The 8,582-nt window shown below is 42.0% G+C and overlaps 1 long non-coding RNA gene across 1 annotated transcript; it reads right to left on the bottom strand.

Moving 5' to 3' along the window:
* Positions 1 to 410: 410 nt before the first annotated feature.
* On the bottom strand, positions 411 to 1,092 carry LOC119324647. The gene is made up of 2 exons (XR_005157068.1): positions 709 to 1,092; positions 411 to 613 (listed from the first exon to the last, which is right to left on the bottom strand). It is a non-coding gene; the product is annotated as an uncharacterized LOC119324647 (long non-coding RNA).
* Between the last annotated feature and the right edge of the window lie 7,490 nt (positions 1,093 to 8,582).

The raw sequence follows: 8,582 nt of genomic DNA, 5'->3' as shown, positions 1-8,582 counted from the left end.
CGGCGGATATGGCTGCTCCGGCGGGGATCCGGCGGCTGGGCGGACGTATCGAGGCGAAGGAGCACGAGGGCGACAGAGAGGTGGTGGGCTGGAGGCGGGGCGAGCTCCAAGGCGGCGGGGTTGTTCAATGGCGATTTCCTTCCCTATAGGAGAGAAAGATTAGTGACAAAGAGAAGAAGGCAAAAGCCGAGAGAGAAGGACAGAGGGGCGGCAGCGGCTGCTAGGATGGACTGCTCGTGGCAATGGTGGCATAGCTAGAGCTCCTCTCCAGGCACGGTAGGAGGCAGGAAGGTCGGGCTGCTCGAGTGGGAAGAAGTGGGGATTTGCGAACGGGGGAAGAATAGAAACGTCTGCAGTTGCGTGGTTTTGCTGGAAAAAATTAGGTTTATTATTAGAATACACCTCGCTCCTTTGTAATCAATCGGATCAATTCATATAAGGCATCAACAAGCAGAAGAAGGGAACAGAATAAACTCAAAGGGAGGCTACGAAGGAACAACTGATATCCGATAACCAGAGCACACACTCGGCAGCGGCTGCTTGAGGCATCAACAACCAGAGGAAGGGATTAGAAGGAAGAAGCACAATCCAATCAGCTGGAGAACGACGACCCCTTGAGGAATAGAAAATGCGTCAATACAGTAATGATTTAGGCCACTAGATTCGCAACCACAAGATCACTTTCAGCCCCACCAAAACAGCACTCACCGCGTCGCGTGAGTAACTCCGGAGGAGCACCGGATATACTCCCTCAAGCTGTAGCAACCATGTTTCTGGTCACCTTACAAAAAAAAGGCCGGGGCTGCCCTTGGAGAAGCTCGTGCGGGCTAGCAGCAGCAAGCCCCTGCCTTGCAAAACCCGCAGCTTGTGCAGGCGAGCACGACACCGCGTCCTCCGGCAGCATCGGAGCGCCCAGGCGACGGAAGCTTCGCAGCAGGACCCAGCCGTGCATCGTCTCCAGTGTCTCCCGTGGACACAACAGTTGCGTTGCGAATGAAGATGAGGAAGGTGAGAGGGGAAAGATGGGAAAAAAGGAAGAGGAAGAAATGGGACAAGAGGGGTCGAGAGGATAAAATTTCAGCGGTGGGAACGAACGCGTGCGCGCTGCCGGACCCATGCGGGGACACGCGACGATAGAAAGAGGCGATTTAGATTTTTTTTTGAGGGGAGAGGCGATTTAGATTAGTCGGTAAAATTAAACATTTTATACGTGGGTGGCTTAGAAAAGGAATGGAATAATTTTGCAAACCAAAAACAACCAACATTTCCTTAAAAAACATACTAAGGAGACGCCGTGTAATGCCGAAGGAGACGCCGTCAAAGACATCGATGTGGGAACACAACACGGTGTTACCCGCACGTTAAATATTTAAAACAACCAATAGTTGAGTTGGACAAATGTAGCTTAACATTGTTAGATAACACCTTTAAATATGGATCTTAACATGGATTTGACATGGATGCGGGTTCAAAAAATCCACATTTTAAATATGTTCACGCTTTTAAAAATTCTCAAAATTCCCCCCAAAAATGTCCCTTTTCAAAACATTTCAAATTGTTCACAAAATTAACAATTAATAATTGTTTAAAAAATCATGTGTTAAAAACGTTTGTCTTGAAAACATATTTTAGTTCTAATAAAAAATCAAAACTATAAATTGTTCAAATTTTCAAAAAATAAATTAGTATTTGTGTTCTTTAAAAAGCAAAAAAAGAACCGATTGACAAACTATTTCATGCATCACTACTTTTCCATCAGATGAAAGACATTAAGGTGCCTTTTCATGTCCACACTTCATGCTTCAAAAAGCGATAATAGTGTCATCTGATTACCGATGTTAATCGAAACTACATATATGAAATGTCGTGTAATGGCACACAGAGCAGGTTTTATGATTTTTTCTGCCCATTGCAACGCACAGGCATTTGTGTCTACCATAGCTTGCTGCAGACACACCTATCACAGCCAAAAGTCGATGCCCCGTGATTCATGCTGCCCATGTGAGGGTGAAACAAAAGAGGATTTTTAGTGAATTTACGTGGTCGTTTTTGCAGAAAAAGCCTGCACGTGGGTGGGGCAACATGCAATGGTCCATCTGCTCTGTGTGATGAGTGGGATGGGGACAAGGAGGCATGTGCCCGCTGCATGCAGCCCAATGGAACTTCTGGCCAAAACGGGAACCACGGCCCCACCTTTGCCCCCACTACCATGATTTTCTCCTCCAGCTCGTGGAATAGGTGGACGTGCGCTCCTCCTGACGGGGACTTTTTCGCTCGCTCCTTCTCTTCTCTGTGACCAGGAGCTACTCCCGCTTGCGTGCTTCCCTCCTCTAGTCACGCCGCCACACCCTACCACACACCAAAAAAAACCTTTACTTGTGGTGCTAGCACGGCCCGTGATCGTTTTGGTGCTAGCATGCCATCTGCACCTTCTTCTTCTTGTAACTTTTCGTTGGCTCTTGATTACTCCCTCCGTTCCTAAATATTTATCTTTTTAGAGACTTTCTATGAACTACCACATATGGATGTATATAGACATATTTTAGAGTGTAGATTCACTCATTTTGCTCCGTATGTAGTCACTTGTTGAAATCTCTAGAAAGACAAATATTTAGGAACGGAGGGAGTAGTACGTGTGCATGTGCTAGTGTTATTTTATCTCCTAGATGTGCTAATTAATCTCTGTAGCCTTGGCAGAGGAGCAGCAAGTATGTGCATGTGCTAGAGTTTTGGTTTATGTTCTAGAAACCCGCCGTCGGCAAGGCCTTTGTCGCTATGGTGCGTCGATCGGGGATCATACGTCAACATTGTCGAGGCCGAATGTCCGATCCGTCATTGAGGCATTATTCTTGGATGCGTCGTTGCTGTCACCGTCAGAAGCAATGTCGCCCACACACGAAGCCTACCCTATCTACGGTCAGAGAAAAGCCCAAAGAACACATGCAACGGAAGCAAGGAAACGTGGGCTCCGAATGATGCAACCCGAAGAACCGGTGCAACGGAAGCACGCAACCGAGGGGATCCGAAGGATGCAAACCCGAAGAACTGGTGCAACAGAAGCAAGGAACCGAGGGGATCCGAACACTGCAAACCCGAAGAACCAGTGCAACGTAAGCAAGGAACCGAGGGGATCCGAACGGTGCAAACCCGAAGAACCGATGCAATGGAAGCAAGGAACCAAGGCGATCCGAATGGTGCAAACCGAAGAACCGGTGCAACAGAAGCAAGGAACTGAGGGGATCCGAATGATGCAAACCCATAAAACTGATGCAACGAAAGCGAGGAACCGAGGGGATCCGAAGGATGCAAACCCGAAGAACCGAGGGGATCCGAAGCAAGGAACCGAGGGGATCCGAATGGTGCAAACCTGAAGAACCGATGCAACGGAAGCAAGGATCCGAAGGGATCCGAATGGTGCAAACCCGAAGAATCGATGCAACAGAAGCAAGTATCCGGGATCCGAATGATGGAAACCCCAAGAACCGATGCAACGGAAGCAAGGAATTGAGAGGATCCGACTGATTCAAAACCGAAGAACCGGTGCAACGAAAGCAAGGAACCGAGGGGGTCCAAGGGACAGTTACGTAGACGTGTAGGACATGTAGCAGAACTCATTTCATATTGTTTTCAAAACCGATATGACCAAAACGGAGTATATGACACATACAGTACACAGAAGGATGCGCTGGACGACGCGTCAAAGACCGATGCTAAACATTAAGTTAGGAAATATAGTATATATGTGTGCAGGTTCAACACAGGCTCCCGTAGGTTCCACTCATAGCTCCATATGGATCCGTTGCGTTGATGACCTGAACCTGCACTGTCTCACTGACGAGCGTCACATGCCATAAAATAGGACATAACGGACTGCCGTACATATAGGAACCGACACAAGAGCTTAGTCACCCAATGGAACCTCATTATATGCATGCATGTGACGGCCATCCAGAGGAACACACCGACCAGGACCACACCAAGCAGACTTTTGTCAGCCCAACATGCAAAAAGCGGTCAGTAGTGGCCTGCCACCACGCATCCAATTATTCACCAAATAAGCTCGAATGAGAACCGGACAAAGCAGCTAGTACGAATCACGAGGCGCCCCCAACGGTGCTGATAGCTATGTCTACAACAAGCTATGGTAGAAAATCCTTCTCCATATATATATATATATATATATATATATATATATATATATATATATATATATATATATATATATATATATATATATATATATATATATATATATATATATATATAAGTTTCAATGTATATATACTAGTTTCAATGCGTCCGTGGGAATGAATACCTTCAAACCAACTATTTTTATGTATCAATTCTTCACAACCCCAAAATAGGAAAAGCTCATTATAAAGTTCAAGGGTGATCAAACCATTACAATATTGTCCATCATTCGATCATGAAAAAGTTTGCATTGGAAATTAAGATGACCAACCTTATTGGAAAGTTCACAAGTAATAGGACAAATAGAACATAATTTCGTAGCAAATTCATCTATCACTTTGAACAAAAAATTCGTTCTATCATGTTTATGCTTCTTAGAAAATCTGTCTTCCCTATAAGGCACGTCTTCACAAAGACTTTCCACTCCACAAAAATTGACATGCTTATAAGAAACATTTTTTTCATGACTTGTGCAATCATCATTAGCATTTTGGATATTCAAAGAATTCATACTAACAACATTGCAATCATGCTCATCATTTATAGATCTTTTGTCAAACATTTTATAGAATTCTTCCTCTATCAATTGAGCACATTTTTCCTTTCCATCATCCGCACGAAAGACATTATAAAGATGAACAATATGATGCAACCTCAATTCTATTTTTTTGTAGTTTTATTTTTATAAACTAAACTAGTGATAAAACAAGAAACTAAAAGATTCAATTGCAAATCTAAAGATATACCTTCAAGCACTCACCTCCTAGGCAACAGTGCCAGAAAAGAGCTTTATGTCTGCTACACAACTTGTTCTTGTAGACTCGTGTTGAGCCTCCAAACACAGAGTTTTGTAGGACAATAGCAAATTTCCCTCGAGTGGATGACCTAAGGTTTATCAATCCGTGGCAGGCATAGGATGAAGATAGTCTTTGTCAAACAACCCTGCAACCAAATAACAAAGAGTCTCTTGTGTTCCCAACACACCAAATACAATTGTAATTTGTATAGGTGCACTAGTTCAGCGAAGAGATGGTGATAAGAGCGTAGTAGTGATAGTAGATATTGATATTTGTAGTAGGAACAATAGAAAACAGCAAGGTAGCATTGATAGAACGGAGCACAAACGGTATTGCAATGCTTGAAAATGAGGCCTAGGGTTCGTACTTTCGCTAGTGCAATCTCTCAACAGTGCTAATATAATTGGATCATATAACCATCCCTCAACGTGCAACGAAGAATCACTTCAAAGTTCCTATCTAGCGAACATAAGAAGAAATTGTTTGTAGGGTGTGAAACCAGCTCAAAGCTATTCTTTCCGATCAATCTATCCCAGAGTTTGTACTAAAATAACACCAAGCTATTCTTTCCGATTGATCTAACCAAGAGTTTGTACTAAAATAACACCATATGATACACATCAACCAACTCTAATGTCACCTAGATACTTCAATGTCACCGCGAGTATCCGTGAGTTGATTATAGGATATGCATCAAACAATTTCAGATTCATAATACCCAATCTAACACAAAGAACCTCAAAGAGTACCCCAAGATTTCTACCGGAGAAACAAAGACGAGAACGTGCATCAACCCCTATGCATAGATTACCCCAATGTCACCTCGGGAATCCGCGAGTTGAGTGCCAAAACACATATCAAGTGAATAAATATTATACCCCATTGTCACCATGGGTATTCATAGCAAGATATACATCAAGTGTTCTCAAATCCATAAAAGTATTCAATCCAATAAAATGAAATCTCAAAGGGAAAACTCAATTCACAACAAGATAGAGAGGGGAAAACACCATATGATCCAACTATATTAACAAAGCCTGCGATACATCAAGATCGTGACATCTCAAGAACACGAGAGAGAGAGAGAGAGAGAGAGATGAAACACATATCTACTGGTACAAACCCTAAACCCCGAGGGTGGACTACTCCCTCCTCATCATGGTGGCCGCCGGGATGATGAAGATGGCCACCGGTGATGATTTCCCCCTCCTGCGAAGTGCCAAAACAGGGTCTAGATTGGTTTTTCATGGCTACAGAGGCTTGCGGCGGCGGAACTTCTGATCTAGGGTTACCCTGAGGGTTTTTGGAATATTTGGCAATTTATAGGGCGAAGAGGCTATGCGGGAGGTCACCGAGGGGTGGGGGGTGGGGGGGGGGGGCGGCGCAACCCCACTAGGCGCGCCTGGGCTCCTTGGCGCGTCTAGGTGGGTTGTGCCCACCCCGGGCCTCCCCTCTGGTACATTTTTAGTCCATCCTGGGTCTTCTGGTCCAAAAAAATTCTCCAAATTTTTTTGCTGCGTTTGGACTCCGTTTGATATAGATTTCCTGCGAAGTAAAAAACAAGCAAAAAACAACAACTAACGACACTTGTCTATAGGTTAGTCCCAAAATATGATATAAAGTTGCTATAAAATGACTATAGAACATCCAAGAATGATCATATAATAGCATGAATACTTCATAAATTATAGATAGGTTGGAGACATATCAAACTTCTACACCTATAGTACAACCACCGGATTGGAACTTGCCTTTTGAAATTATGTGTGATGCTAGTGATTATGCTGTTGGTGCTATTCTATGACAAAGAGTTGATGAAAAAAATGAATGTTATCCATTATGCTAGTAAAACTCTAGAGTTCTCAACGAAATTATGCTACTACTGAAAAAGAATTTTTATCAGTTGTGTTTGCCTGTGATAAATTCAGATCTTATATTGTTGATTCTAAAGTAAGTGTTGACACCGATCATGCTGCTACAAAATATCTTATGGAAAAGAAAGATGCTAATCCTAGACTCATTAGGTGGGTTCTCTTGCTTCAAGAATTTGATTTACATATTACTGATAGAAAGGGAGATGAGTACCCTGTAGCTGATAACTTATCTAGGTTAGAAAATGTTCTTAATGACCCACTACCTATTGATGATAGTTTTCCTGATGAACAACTAGCTTCAATAAAATGTCTCTCATAAGACTCCTTGGTATGCTGACTATGCTATTTGCATTGTTGCTAAATATATACCACCTAGTTTCACATACCAACAAAAAAAAATTCTTCTATGATTTAGGACATTACTTTTGGGATGACCCACAACTCTATAAAGAGGGGGTAGATGATATTATTAGACACTGTGTACCTGAGCATGAACAGGAACAAATCCTACGAAAATGTCAGTCCGAAGCTTATGGAGGACATCATGCAGGAGATAGAACTGCTCACAAGGTATTGCAATCTGGTTTTTATTGGCCTACTCTCTTCAAAGACTGTCATAAGTATGTTTTCTCATGTGATGAATGCCAAAGAATTGGTAATATCGGTAAGCGTCAGGAAATGCCTATGAATTATTCACTTACCATTTAACCATTTGATGTTTGGGGTTTCGATTACATGGGACCTTTTCCTTCCTCTAATGGATATACTCATACCTTAGTTGCTATCGATTATGTTACTAAGTGGGTAGAAGCTATTCCAACTAGTAGTGCTCATCACAACACCTCTATTAAAATGCTTAAAGAAGTTATTTTCCCAAGGTTTGGAGTCCCTAGATACTTAATGACTAATGATGGCTCACACTTTATTCATGGTTATTTCCATAAAATGCTTGCGAAGTATGATGTAAACCATAGAATTGCATCACCCTATCATCCTCAATCTAGTGGTCAAGTTGAACTTAGCAATAGATAAATAAAACTAATATTACAAAAGACTGTCAACATGTCCCGAAAGAATTGGTCTAAGAAATTAGATGATGCACTTTGGCCCTATAGAACAACATATAAAAATCCTATGAGTATATCTCCTTATTAAATGGTTTATGAAAAAGCTTGTCATTTGCCTCTTGAGTTAGAACATAAAGCATATTGGGAAATTAAGTAACTCAACTATGATTTTAAACTTGCTGGTGAAAAGAGGTTATTTGATATTAGCTCACTGGATGAATGGAGAACCCAAGATTATGAAAATGCCAAACTAATTAGAGAAAAAGTGAAAATATGGCATGATAAAAGAATCCAAAAGCGGGAGTTCGAAGTTGGAGAATATGTTCTTTTGTAGAACTCTCGTTTCAGGTTCTTTGCAGGAAAACTTCTCTCCAAGTGGGAAGGACATATATTATCGAAGAAGTTTACCGCTCTGGAGCTATCAAAATAAATAATCTCGAAGGTACTAATCCGAAGGTTGTCAATGGGCAAAGAATCAAACACTATATCTCAGGTACGCCTATTAATGTTGAAAGCAATATTATCCATACTATGACACCGGATGAACACATAAAGGAAACTTTCTGGAGCACTCCAGAATTATGAAAAATAGGAGGTACGTGATACGATAAGTAAACGGATTCCGAAAAATCCGCAAAAATATTTTTTATCAG

Source organism: Triticum dicoccoides, chromosome 6B, assembly GCF_002162155.2.
Source record: "Triticum dicoccoides isolate Atlit2015 ecotype Zavitan chromosome 6B, WEW_v2.0, whole genome shotgun sequence".
Lineage (NCBI taxonomy): Eukaryota > Viridiplantae > Streptophyta > Magnoliopsida > Poales > Poaceae > Triticum > Triticum dicoccoides.
The sequence above is the reverse complement of the archived record's forward strand: the minus strand, read 5'-3'. Positions and strand labels throughout refer to the sequence as shown.